This window comes from Mandrillus leucophaeus, unplaced genomic scaffold (genome assembly GCF_000951045.1).
Source record: "Mandrillus leucophaeus isolate KB7577 unplaced genomic scaffold, Mleu.le_1.0 Scaffold622, whole genome shotgun sequence".
NCBI classification, from domain to species: Eukaryota; Metazoa; Chordata; class Mammalia; order Primates; family Cercopithecidae; genus Mandrillus; species Mandrillus leucophaeus.
Window position 1 is genome coordinate 1,793,188 of NW_012106720.1, and position 15,677 is coordinate 1,808,864.

The following is a 15,677-nucleotide window of genomic DNA, read 5'->3' on the forward strand; positions in this document are numbered from 1 at the left end:
ATGTTACATGAAAAAATCAAGATGTATATTATATAAATCTTAATGGATACATTTATATACGTATATATATGTATATGTAAATATATACATGCAGATACATGAAAATTGATCGTAAAACTTGACAAGACACGAAAACTACTACAGATTAATTTCATTTTTTAAAATAAATTTTTAATCTATTTATTTATTTATTTTGAGACCGGGTTATGAGACTGGCTAATTTTTGTATTTTTGGTAAAGATGGGGTTTCACCATGTTGCCCAGACTGGTCTCAAACTCCTGGCCTGGAGCGATCCACCACCTTGGCCTCCCAAAGTGCTGGGATTACAGGCATGAACCACCGCACCTGACCTAATTTCACTTTTGAATAAGAAAGAAAAAATCTTAAATAAAATACTAGCAAGTAGAACTTAGTATCATATTTTTGGCAATACCAAGTAAAATTCATACCAGAAATGCAACAGTGATTTAAAATTAGGAAATATGTTAATCTAATTACCATGTTAATACACTTAGATGTCCTCAGACTAAAAGTCAGCATCATGCTTAATGTTAAAACTTTAGAATCATTTCTATCAACATCAGGAATAAAGTCAGGGTATACTGTAACACCAATATTATTTAACACTGTTGCGCAGTTATTGACTGATATAAATAGCCAGAAGAAATAAATACAAGATGTGAAATTGGGAAGAGGAGGGGAAATTATAATTATTTGTAATTGATATGAAAAAATCCAAACAATTTAATGGAAACAACAAATGGTAAATGACAGTTAGAAAACTGAAATATAAAAACAGATTTTTCCTATATGAAAAATGTGTTAAAAATAGTAGAGGAAAAAAGTTCACATTTACAATAGCGGTAAAAGCAGAAATGCCCAGAAATGCATTTAAGAAAAAGTGTTTAGAACCTATAAACCTCTAGTGAGGAGCAAAAAGACTAAAATAAATGAAGATACAACTAATGTTTGGCTATAAACAAAATAAACTTAATTTTATAAAGTCGGTAATTATCATTAAATAGATGTATACATTAATTGTGATACCAATCCTACCAATGGCTTAGAAAGTGATTATAATGTTAATCTGGAAAAGATATTTGTGCATATAGGCAGTAAAATTCTAGATAAGAGGAATGATAATGAATTAGCTCTACCTGATAATAAAACATATTATTAAGCTATAGCAAATAAACCAGTACACTACTGACACAGTAGACTGATAATTGGCACAAAATGGAGAGTCCAGAGAGAAATCAAAACATAGATGTGAATTTACTATAAGGGTAGCATTTTGAATCAACATTTGAAAGACTGGTTGTTCAATAAATGGTGCTGACTCATCAACTAGTCTTTTTTGTGGGGGCAGGAGATGGAGAAGCAGCAGCATCACCATTATTACTATTATCCGGACTCTGACCCGGAGGGGAATTGGTTATGGAGAAGGGGCTTAAATGAGGGTCATACGATCATAATACAGAGAACCTGTGACTTTAGTATCCCTGCTGTAAGCCTTATAAATCTCTCAAAAGCTGAAGACAAATGGAAGACAGGGACATCAGGCAGGTAAAATAACAGATTTGCTGAGAGGCTGTTTGCCACTATTGGCTTCAGTTGAAGCTGTGAACTATCTTAGCTCACTCTTCTATCTCCTCTCCCCACACTTTTCTTCAACAAATAACCCATTCCATTTAAAGATGAGAACCAATCCCCTAGAAATTGCACAGGACCTTAGCAAAGGGTTGGGGCTGGAGAATATAAGAAGAGGAACATAAACAAAAAGCAGATGAAGAACAAATTTCAAGAGGAATTACCCATGCAAACAAGGGAAGGATTCAGACAAATAATTTCCCACAGCTTTCATTAAATTATAGATGACATGATCTCTCTTTCTGAAGAAAAATTTAGAGAACAGACATAAAGGTATGGAGAAGAGTTTATAAAAAATGAAATAATAATCTGGCAAAAGTCAAGAAAATAAACAAAAGCAAAAGAGAGAAAGAGATTACAGAGATCTACTTCACATCAGAAACAGCAAATAATATTTTTAAATGAATGAAAATACAGCCAGAGTCCTTACGGTCAGAATTAAGGAAATCACATAAGACAAAATGGAATAAAGTTTTTTTAAAAAATAGACATAATCATGAGGAAGTTGGTAGATAAGGAAATCCAATATATACCATAGGTGTTTCTTTTCTTTTCTTTTCATTTTTTTTTTTTTTTTTTTTTTTGAGATGGAGTCTCGCTCTGTCACCAAGCTGGAGTGCAGTGGCGCAATCTCAGCTCACGGCAACCTCCGCCTCCCAGGTTCAAGTGATTCCCCTGCCTCAGCCTCCCGAGTAGCTGGGACTACAGGCGCACACCACCATGCATGGCTAATTTTTTGTATTTTAGTAGAGACGAGGTTTCACCATGTTGGACAGGATGTCGATCTCCTGACCTTGTGATACACCTGCCTCAGCCTCCCAAAGTGCTGGGATTACAGGCGTGACCCACCACACCCGGCCAGGTGTTTCTTAAGAAGACAATATTCCCAATAAAATGAAAGCTACCTACTTGTCTTTCACATACTTACCTTTTTTTCCAAGCTCTATCTGTATGCATGCATGAATGTGTATATGAGAGAGATTTCCGAAATGATGTTCATCAAGAGTTAGAGATAGTCGTTTCTGCATGGTGATGTTTGAGAGTGAATATTAGCTTTCTTCTTTGTATCTTGTAAAATAAACATGTATTAGTTTTATAAAGTCATTTTCATTCAAAAAGAAAGTCAAATAATTAAAACAACCAATGGTTTTGAAAAGTCAAGAATTAAAAGCAATTTATATAAAAATTAACTTTATATGTGTAATAGACCTAAAGGTAAAATGTAAAACTATAATACTCATAGAAGCAGGGATAGAAAAATATCTTGACCTTGGGTTAGCCAAAGAGTTCTAGATATGACACTAGAAGTACAATCCGTAACATAAAGTATTGATAAATTAAACTTCATCAAAACTTAAAAATTTTCTTTGTGAAGAATATGGTTAAGGAAATAAAAACATTGGCTGGGCATGGTGGCTCACACCTGTAATCCCAGCACTTTGGGCATCTGAGGTGGGCAGATCACTTGAGCTCAGGAGTTCAAGACCAGCCTGAGCAACTTGGCGAAACCCCATCTCTACAAAAAAATACAAAAATTAGCTAGGTATGGTGGCATGCACCTGTAGTCCCAGCTACTTGGGAGGCTGAGGGAGGAGGATGGCTTGAACCCGGGAGGCAGAGGTTGCAGTGAGCTGAGGTCGCACCATTGTACTCCAGCCTGGGCGACAGAGCCAGACCCTGTCTCAAAACAATGACAACAAAACATAACATCAGTCACAGACTAGGAGAAAATATTTGCAAATCACGTATCTAACCCTCAAAATTCAACAATAAGAAAACAACTCAATTTTTAAACGGCAAAGGATTTAAATAGACACTTCACCAAAAGTATACTGATAACAAATAACCACATGAAAAGATGATCAACATCATTAGTCATTAGGTAAGTAAAAAATAAAAACACAATGACACACCAGCATATACACAAATGTGGCTAAAATTAATAAAACAAAACTGACAATATTAAGTGCTGATGAGAATGTGGAGTAACTGAAACTCTCAGATAGTCCTGGCAGAAATGCAAAATTATACAGCCACTCTGGAAAACATAAGCGCTTCCCTAAAAAGCAAAACATACGTTCACCTATGTCCCAGCCATTTCATTTTTTTTTTTTGTATTTAGAGAAATAAAAACTTATGTTAACATAAAAATCTGTACTCAAATGTTTATAGCAATATTTCGTGATCACCAAAAACTGGAAACAACCCAATTGTCCTTCAGTAGGTGAGTAGATAAACTGTGCTGTATACACACAAGAGATACCACTCAGCAATAAAAAGCTATGCACTATTGATACACATAACAACTTGGATGAATCTCAAATGCATCATACTAAGTGAAAGAACTCAAAAGATTACATACCATATAATCACATTTATAAGATATTCTGGAAAAGGCAAAAATATAGGAACAGAAAACAGATCACTGGTTGCCACGGGTATGTGATGGAGATGGGTCTTAATAAAGGCACAGCAGGTGGGATTCTTTGGGATGTTGAAATTGTTCTGTTTTGGTTACAAGAATCTATGTACATGTAAAAACTCATAGAAAAAAGTGAATTGACAACTTGTCAATTTAAAAACTTCACTGCCTCCCCACACCCTGTGTACATTTAGCTTTCCACATTCAAAACCTTCTTGATACAAATTAAGTTATATTAAGCCAGAAAGTAGATCAGGGGAGCAGGTATAAAACAACATTTGGATCTACAGGTGCCATGACTTTAGGAAGACATGAGATTATATCCTTATGGTGACACGAGCTCATTTACATAGCTGCATCAGTTTCATAGGAAAACAAAAAAAATAAATAAAGCAAGACCACCCAAAGTACAACAAATACAAAAGTATAACAAATTACCACTTTAAAGAAATATTGAAAACAAGGCTATTGAGGAAAGTTTCTGCTACGTATTAGTTTGGCACCCATCTTATCTTTGCCTTTTGTTTTGGTAGCGTAGTATTGAGAAAATCCTACATAGACCATTGGAATGGAATACAGAGCCCAGAAATAATGCCACACACCTAGAATCATCTGATCTTCAACAAAGCCAACATAAACAAGCAATGGGGAAAGAACTCTGTAGTCAATAAATGGTGTTAGGAAAACCATCTGAATAACTATGTGGAAGATTGAAGCTGACCCCTTCCTTACACTATATACAAAAATTAACTCAAGATGTATTAAAGTCTTTAATGTAAAACCTAAAACTATAAAAACCCTGGAAAGTAACCTAGGAAATACCATTTTGGACACAGGACTTGGCAAGGATTTCATGACAAAGATGCCAAAAGCAATAGCAACAAAAACAAAAATTGATAAATGGGACCTAATTAAACTAAAGAGCTTCTGCTAGCAAAAGAAATTATCAACAGAGTAAATGGACAATCTATAGAATGGGAGAAAATAATTGCAAAGTATGTACCAAACAAAGATCTAATATCCAGAATCTATTTGGAACTTAAACAATTCTACAAACAAGAACAAAACTACCCCCATTAAAAAGTGGGCAAAGAATATGGACAGATATTTTTCAAAAGAAGACATACATGCAGCCCACAAGCATATGAAAAAAAGCTCAGCGTCACTAATCACTAGAGAAATGCAAATCAAAACAATAATGAGATACCATCTCACATCAGTCAGAATGGCTATTACTAAAAAGTAAAAAAATAACAGATGTTGGTGAGGTTGTGGAGAAAAGGGAACACTTTGATACTGCTGGTGGAGTGTAAATTAGTTCAGCCATTGTGGCAAGCAGTGTGGCAATTCCTCAAAGAACTTAAACAGAATTAGCATTTGACTTAGCAATCCCATTACTGGGTATATACCCAAAGGAATATAAATCATTCTACCATAAAGACACGTGCATGCGTATGTTTATGGCAGCACTATTTAAAGTAGCAAAGACATGGAATCAACCTAAATGCCCATCAGTGGTAGACTGGATAAAGAAAATGTGGTACATATACATCGTGGAATACTGTGCAGCCATAATAAAAAAGAATGAAGTCACATCCTTTGTAGCAACATGGATGGAGCTGGAGGCCATTATCCTAAGCGAATTAACGCAGGAACAGAAAAACAAATACCACATGCTCTCACTTATAGGTGGGAGCTAAACAACGAGAACACATGAGCACAAAGAGGAAAATAACAGACCTTGAGGCTTACTTGTGGGTGAAGGGTGGGAGGAGGGAGAAGATCACAAAAAGTACCTATCAGGTATTACGCTTATTACCTGGGGAACAAAATAATCTGTACACTAAACCCCTGTGACACACAGTTTACCTATATAATAAACCTGCACACGTATCCCTGAATCTAAAATAAGTTAAAAAACAATAATAAAATAAAAAGAAAATCCTGACACCCAGAGAAATGTAGTGAAAATAACAATGTATTTTCAGTCCACCTTGCACCGTCAAGATGATCTTCAATTAACTTGTTTCAGAAGCTTGAGAGAGAACAGTAGAAAATCATTATTTTTCCAACAAAAAAACACAAAATTAACTGCTTACATTCCTTGTGAGAAATAAAGTGTCACAAGTGAAACTTAAAATAACCTTTTATGGAAACACTTAGAAGAAATCCAGATACATTCATAGAAATAGCAGAATGATCTTTATTCCCAAGCTTTTTTTTTTTTTTTTTTTTTTTTTTGAAGTGAGTTAACCTGACAGTAATAGTGCATCAGGAATTGCCAATATATTCAAATTTAATATACAATGCATTCAAGCAGGCGTTTTACTCAAAGATATTTAAAAACATATTTGAAAACAAAATTAAGAACAAACATTGAAAGATGCCCTACAGCTCCGAGGTTTCTATAAAACACCATTTTAAAACCAGCCACCTACAGCTTGATAAACACCATCTAAGCCAAACGAGACTGTGAATGATCAATCATTCAATGCAAACCTGTTCCCACTTTATTTACCCAATTATGGTTTTCAGTTGCTAAATAACATACATATAAGCTTACATTCAGTTAGAGAGGTTATTCAAGGCACTTTGTATAACCCAGACACTATTATCTTCATTCATGCACCCAATAAATATTTGCTGAAGTCTACCATGTCATAGGCACTCCTCTAGGCACTGGGGATGCAGACAAAACTCCCTGCCCTAATGCAGCCTCTACTCCAGAGGGGAGGGACAGGCAAGCAAGGAGGGTAATAAGCTTTAGAAGGTGGTAAGTGCAAGGAAGAATATAAAGCAGGGGAAGAAGATCAGGAGTGTTGTATTTTAAATACGTTGGTCATGGAAAGCCTCATTGAGAAAGGCGATATTTGAGCAAAGACTTGAAGGAAGTGAGAGATTGAGCCATGTAGATACTTGGTGTAAGAGCATCCCCGGCAGAGGAGGGCACAAGTGCAGAGGCTCAGGGTGGGTGCTTCCCAGGCATGTTTGAGTGAGAATGGGGAGCCCAGTGTGGCTGGAGCTTGGAGCAAACAGACTGTAATTAGAGATGGGCTCAGAGAGGTGAGGATATTATAAACTTCAGCTTCTTGCGGACCGTTAACCATGTAAAAACAGGATCTAATTCCTCTCCTTGCCTCCTTCCATTCAAGGATCAATGTCTTCCAGTGTACTAGGGGGAAACAGCCTTTGTCTCAAGTGCATTTTTGACCTGGACACACTGCAGCCTGTTCCTCTGCTTGCATCTGGTGGCACCACAGCCCCCCACTCACGCTGTTTCTAGTTACTGGGCAGTCTGAATTAGCATTACCATTCATTCACTGCTGCTGCCTCTACCCTAGCATTATAAGGGGGAAGTCCCTTGCTCCAAACAGGGAAGAGTGCCCTTCCTTATACCCTAAGACCACTGACATAGCTCATGGTGTGTCCAAGACTTTTCTAAAGGCTTGAGGAAACCATAAGAGGATTACAGTGCACGAGGAAAACCTGAATAGCATCTTACTGAAACCATGGCCCACCTGCCATCTCCCACTACAGGGAGTTCTTTCCCGGCTGACTCTCCATTAGGCCCAGCGCCTCCAAAAATCCTAGGTCTTCAAACCCTGTCCTCTCTTCTTCAGTCCCCAGGCTGTCAAATTCCTGACTCTGGGCCACCAGAGGAAGTCTCAAATTTTACCAAACAACAACTTTTCATCAAAAGAACACACTACTTTATTCTGAAAAGCCCCTTCATCCTTGTGTCAACCCCTACTCTGTCCAGATGTGCCGCTGGGCCTTGCCTTTGCATAACCAGAAGGTTCATGGAAGCCTTTTCCCTCTGCCAAGATGAAGTCTTCCACAGGCCCTAGAATGTAGAAACATCTCCCAGCACCTTTTCTAAAAATGTCAACGTTTTGCTCCTGTGATACTTGATACAGTTTAAAACTATTATGTGTTATGAAAAATATAAACCAGGAGTCACATTACTTGTTTGCTGCACACCCACCTTCCTGGGGTGTGAGTTGCTAACCAAGCAGCAGGTGTGAACTTAGCAAGGTAAGGCCTATTTAACCATCAGGCACAGTGAGCACTAACATGTTTTAATTTATCTTAAAATCAGGAAGAAAAATAGATTTTTAGGTCAAAGAACATGTCTTAATATATAATACTAACATATTTCTCTTTATGCCAATGCAGTCATATAATATAAACATTAATGGGGAAGGAGCCCATGAAGACAAAAATGCCTAAGGACCATGACAGTCCTAGTGAGTCCCTGAAGCCAGGCAGAGCCTGCCATGTCTTGAACTCGACTGGGTCATTCATGCTGGGTGGTTTGTCTCTCAGATCTTGGTAACAAAGTTGTGGCCAATACATGACCCTTAAGCACAATAGAATAACATTTAGTTGCCCATTGTTAATGATGAATAAGAAGATAGTAAAGCTATAATTATTGTATAAAGTATCTCCCAGTGGCAAAGAAGGTAGGCATCAATGTAATCAAGTTATGAAAAACACAAAAGAGAGGAATTAGGTAGAATCAAACTGACTTTTTGTGATTCTTTTCTAGGCTCTAGGTTCTTGATCCATAGTCTCGACCGGAAGCAAGTCAGACATTAAATAATAATAATATGCACCAGTAGTAATATTTAATATGTGACAGGCTCTATGCAAAATGCTTTGCATGTGAACTCACTTATTCTTTGTAAGAGTCATTAATACTTTCAGTTGCTAGAGACAGAAATCCAATTTAAGCAAGCTTAACACATACAGGGAGGAATGTATTGGTTCACATGCCTGGGAAGAGTTCAGGGCAGCTTTGAGAATCAAAGAATGAGAGGGAGCAAAAGGAGTCTTGGGAGTGAAACCATTCAGCACCACCAAGCTCACTCTCCACCCCCTTTAGTTTTGCTAGCTTCTCTTTTATCTTCTTCAAACAGGCCTACTCCACGTGGTAGAGAAAATAGTTGCCTGGAAACCCCAACTTTACCTCTATCTTAGTTTGGGCTCCCCTCAAAGCAAACTCCAAGGCAAAAGTTTGGGTGTACCACTTTATTTGGAAGGTGACACAAGAAGCAAAATGAGAGAGCAGGTAAGTGAGACAAAGAAGGGGCAGAAACCCCAAACAGGTGTGTCAGTGGGTTACAGCTGGAGCAAGTAGATCTCAATCCTACTGGGATGCCTCAAAAAGAATGTGTGGAGCACCACTCAGAATTGAACCGCTGAAGAACAAGGAAGTTGAGGTGTTTATCTGCCAACTCCCCTCCTTCATTGTTTGAGAGTTGCTCTGGGAGTAGTAACTCCCTAGCTTGCTACGCAGGCCAAAGAACAGTTTTATGCAGAGAGACACAGGAACTCAAGTTTGTGTGCAGGGACTGTCTGCAGGTGACCTCAAGGGTGAACCAATGGGATATGAGTGGAGCCCCTATACCATCCATTACAACTCCTTCCAGCACCATGGCCCCCAAGCTACATGGAGCTGCTGCTTCTCCAGCTGCAGCAAGCCTAGCAAGGGACCTGATCTATCAGGCTTAAATCACATGCCTGCTGTGGATCAATCACAGGTCCAGGAGAACAAAGGACTGCTTCCTAGGAAGAGGAGCAGCTTCATCTGTTGGAATACAAAAGGTTCCCCTAGTCCTTTTCCAGTAACCACAACCCATATTCACTACTTAAGTAGTGAATTATAAGAAGAAGAGAGGCTGGCCTTGCTCTGCCCAGTAACCAGGGAACTGGCAGACACAAAACTGCCTGGTTCTCCAGTTTTCACCAACTTGATCCCCTGCAGAAAGAAAACAGTCATTATCAAAAAGCCAATTGTCATTCTGCCTCTTTAGACAAATTCCCATTAAAGATAAAGCAAATTTTAATTAGATTAAGTATCCAATTATTGTAATTACATTTTTTAAAAATTCACATCATGAAGATGACCCTTTTTAAAAGGGTTACAGGAATAATTAGTATATTCATATTAACCAAAATGTATTGGATAATATTTATACCCAGAAGACAAAGTACATTACACACACTTCACCTTTAGGGAAAGCTTGCAAATGTTTTGGCAGTGGCATGAATATTTATAGGCAAGAGTGTGCTTTAGCAAGATTATGTGAGGAAGCATTTAAATGCTCACCAATTTTTACCCAGGGGTAAAGTTTACAGAAAATGTAGTGCAGAGATTATGGATATGCAAAGTGTGACTTAAGCAGGGAATTTCTATCAGTTTGCTTAATTAATTGGCACCAAAGACTATTTCTCCTTATTCAAGGCAGAAATGCCCAAGGTATCCAACTGTGACTTCTCTCTGCTCTGTGTCTTCCAGGGACAGAGGCCAGTGAGGAGAGTTGGTAGGAAAGCAGTAAGGACATTCTCACCTTGACCACTCACCACCAGGAAATTTCTATCCTCATACCCCTAACCTTTGCCCACCTGTTCCCAATTGGGTAGAGCTTTAGGATAAGAAATGTGGGTCTTCTAGAGTCTTCCTCCCAAAGGTTTTCCTGGAAAACTCTTCCTTTTTCTGATTCCAATTTTCTTTCTTCAGACCTGCCTTTGAGTGGCAGCAGCTGCTACTGTTTTTATCTCACACATGATTGCCTTCCAGGCTCCATCACATTTGCTGGCTCAGTGGGAGGGAGGCAGCACACTCTCCATTTCACAGATGAGAAAACTGGGGCCCCAGAGCTTGGAATAACTCCCAGAACCACACCACAGAACTGGCCTTATAAGGAAGCTCCAGTGCCACAGATCCCAGACCTGCATGGTCTCTGCTCTGCCTGTTGGGAAACTGCGTTGTGGCTACCAGCCACAGGAACATCCCACCTCTGCTGCTGCCTCACCCACCAAAAGAGGTAGGCCAAGCAAGCATTGCTGTTTCCTCTCACAGAAAACTTTCAAACCAAAGTTGGACATGGGTATGTCTGATGGGGGAAACAATTAACTATTTGCCTAGTAGCAAGGGGCCAGGAAACGTAGTTTGTTGGCTTATACATTGAGAACCTGAGACTCTCAATATGGATAATATCAAATGAAGAAAGGGTATTCAAAGATTGTGGACATCCACTATTGGCAGGTGTTCATCATATTTCCCTTATCCCTGATCAAAATTCTACCCATTGTTCAAAGTCCAGTTCCCATATGCTGTTCTGTGCATTCTGTCCCATCTCTTGCCTGTCTTCTCTAACCTCTTCATTGTAAACTTTGGAGTTACAGCCCTTGCTCCCTTCTGCTCAGTGTTCTGGGTACCTGGGTCTCATTTTCCTGCTAACCACCTTGATTTCCTGCCTGTAGTAAGGTGTATGACTCTCCACAATGGGGACTCCACAGTGGACAGAGGGAGAGAGAGAGAGAGTGTGAGACAGAGATTTACTTTAGGCAACTGGCTCATGTGATTTTAGAAGCTGGCAAATCCAAACTCTGCAAGGTGGGCCAACAGGCTGGAGACCCAGGAAAGACAGATGCTGCAGTTCAAATCCAAAGTTCGGTTGGCTACAGAATTGCTTCTTGCTGGGAGAAGTGGGTCTTTTGTTCTATTCAGGCCTCCAACTGATTGGATAAGGCCCACTCACATTATGAAGAGCAATCTGCTTTACTCAAAGTCTGCCGATTCAAATGTTCATCTCATCCAAAAACACCCTCACAGAAACATCCAGAATTAAGCATGACCACATATCTAGGCACCATCACCCAGCCAAATTAACACACAATTAATCATTACAGTCACTTCAGGGACAAATTTGGTGGCAAATTCAGTCTTTTTGAAATGAGATTTTCTGGGGTGACTCTTTGAGGAAACTGATTGCTGATTCCTGGAGAGAGGTCTAGTTGCTCAGAACAGTGGCAGAATCAATGTGTGTTTGAGAAACTAGCAGCCTCATACCTGAATAAACACCTGCCATGAACGAGTTCTGTGCTCAGCCATGCCATGGGAGAAGCATCCTATCCTCCTGGGACTCCCAACTAGGTGAAAAGGCCCAAAAAACCCATGAGAAACAGTGTCCACAGGAATCTAGTGAAAGGAAGAGTCAGCATGGGATGGAATCTGGGAGAGCCTCCTGAAAAAAGTTCATAGTGTTTGGGCCTTATATTTTAGGGAAGATTGGCTATGAAAGGCAAGGAGGGAAGAAAATTGGGTAAAGGAGCATCTTAAGAGAGGAATACACAGAGCTCATGCTGGCCTAGAGATGAGGGGATGATTTTGGGCAAGGGAATGAATTCTACTTCAAGGATGAGAGCCCTTGGAAGGGTGGTCAATGAACTGAGACTAAATATGGTAGCCAAAGGGAGTCATGGAAGGCTTTTGAGCAGGAGACGATCCCAAGCTCAGATTCCAGCCTGGTCTGGAGGGTAAAGTACAACGGATAAGACTTAGGAGACCATGGAGTCTCCTGAAAACTAGGCTATTGCCTCTGGGCTCTGTTTCCCTTGCAGGGAGTTCATAAGAAGGCAACCACTTCATGTCCATTTTCTTCCTTCTTGGTCTTCTTCCTCTTTCTTCTATTTTCTTCCCATCCCTCCCTGGCTTCTCTCCCATTTTTATTTTCCAATCTGAATTCTTCCTCCTGCAAACATCTTGTGTGAGTTCTCCTCTGTCCTCCCACTTCTTTCTTTAGCTCCTCATGGGCCTGTCTTCCAGGGAGACCTTATATTTAGGAAATAAAGAAACAGCTGTCAACTTAATCCCGGGAGAAGTTTTTCCACAATGACTTATAAGTAAATGCCTTAGAAATAAAGTTTCCTGGCCGGGTGCGGTGGCTCATGCCTGTAATCCCAACACTTTGGGAGGCCGAGGCAGGCAGATCATGAGGTCAGGAGATCGAGACCATCCTGGCCAACATGGTGAAACCCCATCTCTACTAAAAGTACAGAAATTAGGTGGGTGTGGTGGCATGTGCCTGTAATCCCAGCTGCTAGGGAGACTGAGGCAGGATAGTTGCTTGAACCAGGGAGTTGGAGGTTACAGTGAGCTGAGATTGTGCCACTGCACTCCAGCCTGGTGACATAGCGAGACTCTGTCTTTAAAAAACAAACAAACAAACAAATATATATATATATAGTTTCCTCAATTTCCCTTCCCCATGTTAGAATTCAAGTGCCCTGATGTTAAACAAATTTTGACTTTAGGAGTGATTTCATGAACGAAGGCTTCCAACTCATAATGATAAACATTCTGGGGCACTTTCCCACAGGCTGTCAGATAGGAAAAATACACAAGGAATAAATAGATTTCTAAAGTTCAGCAAATGAAGGGTTTAGCTATTGTTTTTGAAGACTATTTCCTCTTTGCTGTCCAAAAGAACTGGCAGACACAGCAGAGGTAGTGTAGAGAATCCTGCTCTGGGAGTTGGGAGAACTGGGCTTCAATCCCAGTGCAGACATGAATGATCAGGGTGATCTATAGCAAATCTTTGCCCCTTTGTAGATCCCAGTTTTCCCTTTAATCTAATAAAAAGAGAATTGAGACAACTGACAACTAATCCCCAAGGACCTCTCAGTCTCCCTTCCCCTGACCACCTTTAGTCTTCTAGAATGGACCCCTGGGAGGCTACTAGTCTCAAAGGATGTTTTGGGGATGCCAAGTCCAGCCCAGAATATACTGGTTAGAAGATGCTTTTAAGCCCGCAGGGAGAGAACAGAAAATCCCTGGTTGCATTTAAGCTCCAAAGGGAGCCCCTGTGCAAAGCTGGAGTCATTCCTGAATACCTCTTTGCCTATTTTCAAACCTTCACTACACTCAAGAATTCCTCCCACCCCACCCTGAGTCCTTTCTCAGATAATGGCCCAAACATATCCTTACCAAGAAAATGAAGGCAATGAGAAATGAACCCCATGACTTTCTGTCCCTGCACCACTCCTTTTATTAACATATGCACCTGAACCCACTCCATCTCCTTTCCTCTGAGCTGATCCCTACTGCCAGGGAACTCAATGTCTGGTTCCCATGTCTGCTCCACAATCTGGGCTTTGCTCCTACATTGATCTCCCTTGCTCCTCTATTTTCCATCTCCTCTTTTCTGACATTTTTCCTCTAAATGTATAAACACGCTTTTCTCTTCCCTTAGAAAAGGCACCCTCAAGTTATCACCGTAACTTTTATCCCTTCTTTTCATGCCAGCTCCATATACAGTGGGCTGTACTTGCCATCTCTACTTCCTTCCAAGGAAGTAGAGATAGCCATTAGACTTTTGAGTTTTGATCTGAATTCCCTACCAATACTTTTTTTTTTTTTTTTTGAGACAGAGTCTTGCTCTGTCATCAAGGCTGAGTGCAGTGGCGCGCTCTCGACTCACTGCAACCTCTGCCTCCTGGGTTCAAGCCATTCTCCTGCCTCAGCCTCCTGGATAGCTGGTATTACAGGCATGCACCATCACGCCTGGCTAATTTTTGTATTTTCAGTAGAGACAGGGTTTTACCATGCTGGCCAGGCTGGTCTCAAACTCCAGACCTCAGGTGATCCACCCACCTAGGCCTCCCAAAGTGCTAGGATTACAGGCATGAGCCACCATGCCCAGCCCCCTACCAGTACTTTATCGGAAAACCTAAACCCTTAAGATCTTCAATTTTAGTGCACTCCCAGCTCTGATGTTATACCTCTAGCCACCAGAGACAGCAGCCATCCCAGGTCCCACTCCAAGCTGCCCCAGCTCCATGAGCTGCCTACCAGCTCTGTCGCCTTGAGGAGGCTCCCATGTCTTCCAGGCGCACATCCCAACTGACTGTAACAATGAATATGTTCCAAGCCAAATACTCTGGACTATAACTTGCTGCTTTCACCTTTCTCTCGGCCACTTCCAGAACTAATGAGATCATGATCTCTGCCCATTTACTTTGGCCACCATCTAAAGTCCAAGTCCCCAAGGTCATTAGTTTGCACATGGCCCCTCATCTCCATTCTGCTCACTTCATATTTTACTCTGACTCCATTTCTGACTTCCAAACCTTCCACTTACCGTGCCATATAGAGTCAAGATCTATCATCAGAAAAACTCCTATATCCTTGACTTCTTTGAAGTTTATCTTAACCTCCTCCTCCTCCTTTTTCTCCTCCTCCTCCTCCTCCTTCTCCTTCGAGATGGATTCTCACTCTGTTGCCAGGCTGGAGTGTGGTGGTGAGATCTCAGCTCACCACGACCACTGCCTCCCAGGTTCAAGCAATTCTCCTGCCTCAGCCTCCCAAGTAGCTGGGATTACAGGCATGCATCATCACGCCCAGCTAATTTTTGTATTTTTAGTAGAGACAGGTTTCATCATGTTGGCCAGGGTGGTCTTGATTTCTTGACCTCGTGATCCGCACCCCTCAGCCTCCCAAAGTGCCGGGATTACAGATGTGAGCCACTGCACCTGGCCTGTCTTCTTCTAATGAAAACTAGGCTGTTGCCTCGGGGCTCTGTTTCCCTTGCAGATCTCCCAAAGTAAGAGCTATTTTTCTTCCTACAGCTCAAAGCCAGGGAATAGAATAGATGCCCAACTTGTTCACCCTTGCTGCTTCCAAATTGCTTCTTCCTCTTCTTCCTTTAAAAAACACAGCTCCTGGCCAGGTGCAGTGGCTCACGCCTGTAATCCCAGCACTTTGGGAGGCCGAGGCGGGTGGATCACAAGGTCAGGAGATCGAGACCATCCTGGCTA

The 15,677-nt window shown here is 40.7% G+C and overlaps 1 long non-coding RNA gene across 1 annotated transcript in view; it reads right to left on the bottom strand.

Annotated features, from left to right (window-relative positions):
- Positions 1–9,092: 9,092 nt before the first annotated feature.
- Positions 9,093–15,677, bottom strand: part of LOC105554023 — a 9,703-nt gene continuing 3,118 nt past the window's right edge. The window contains exon 3 of the long non-coding RNA XR_001008260.1: positions 9,093–12,693. This is a non-coding gene — a long non-coding RNA (uncharacterized LOC105554023). The remainder of the gene's footprint in view (positions 12,694–15,677) is intronic.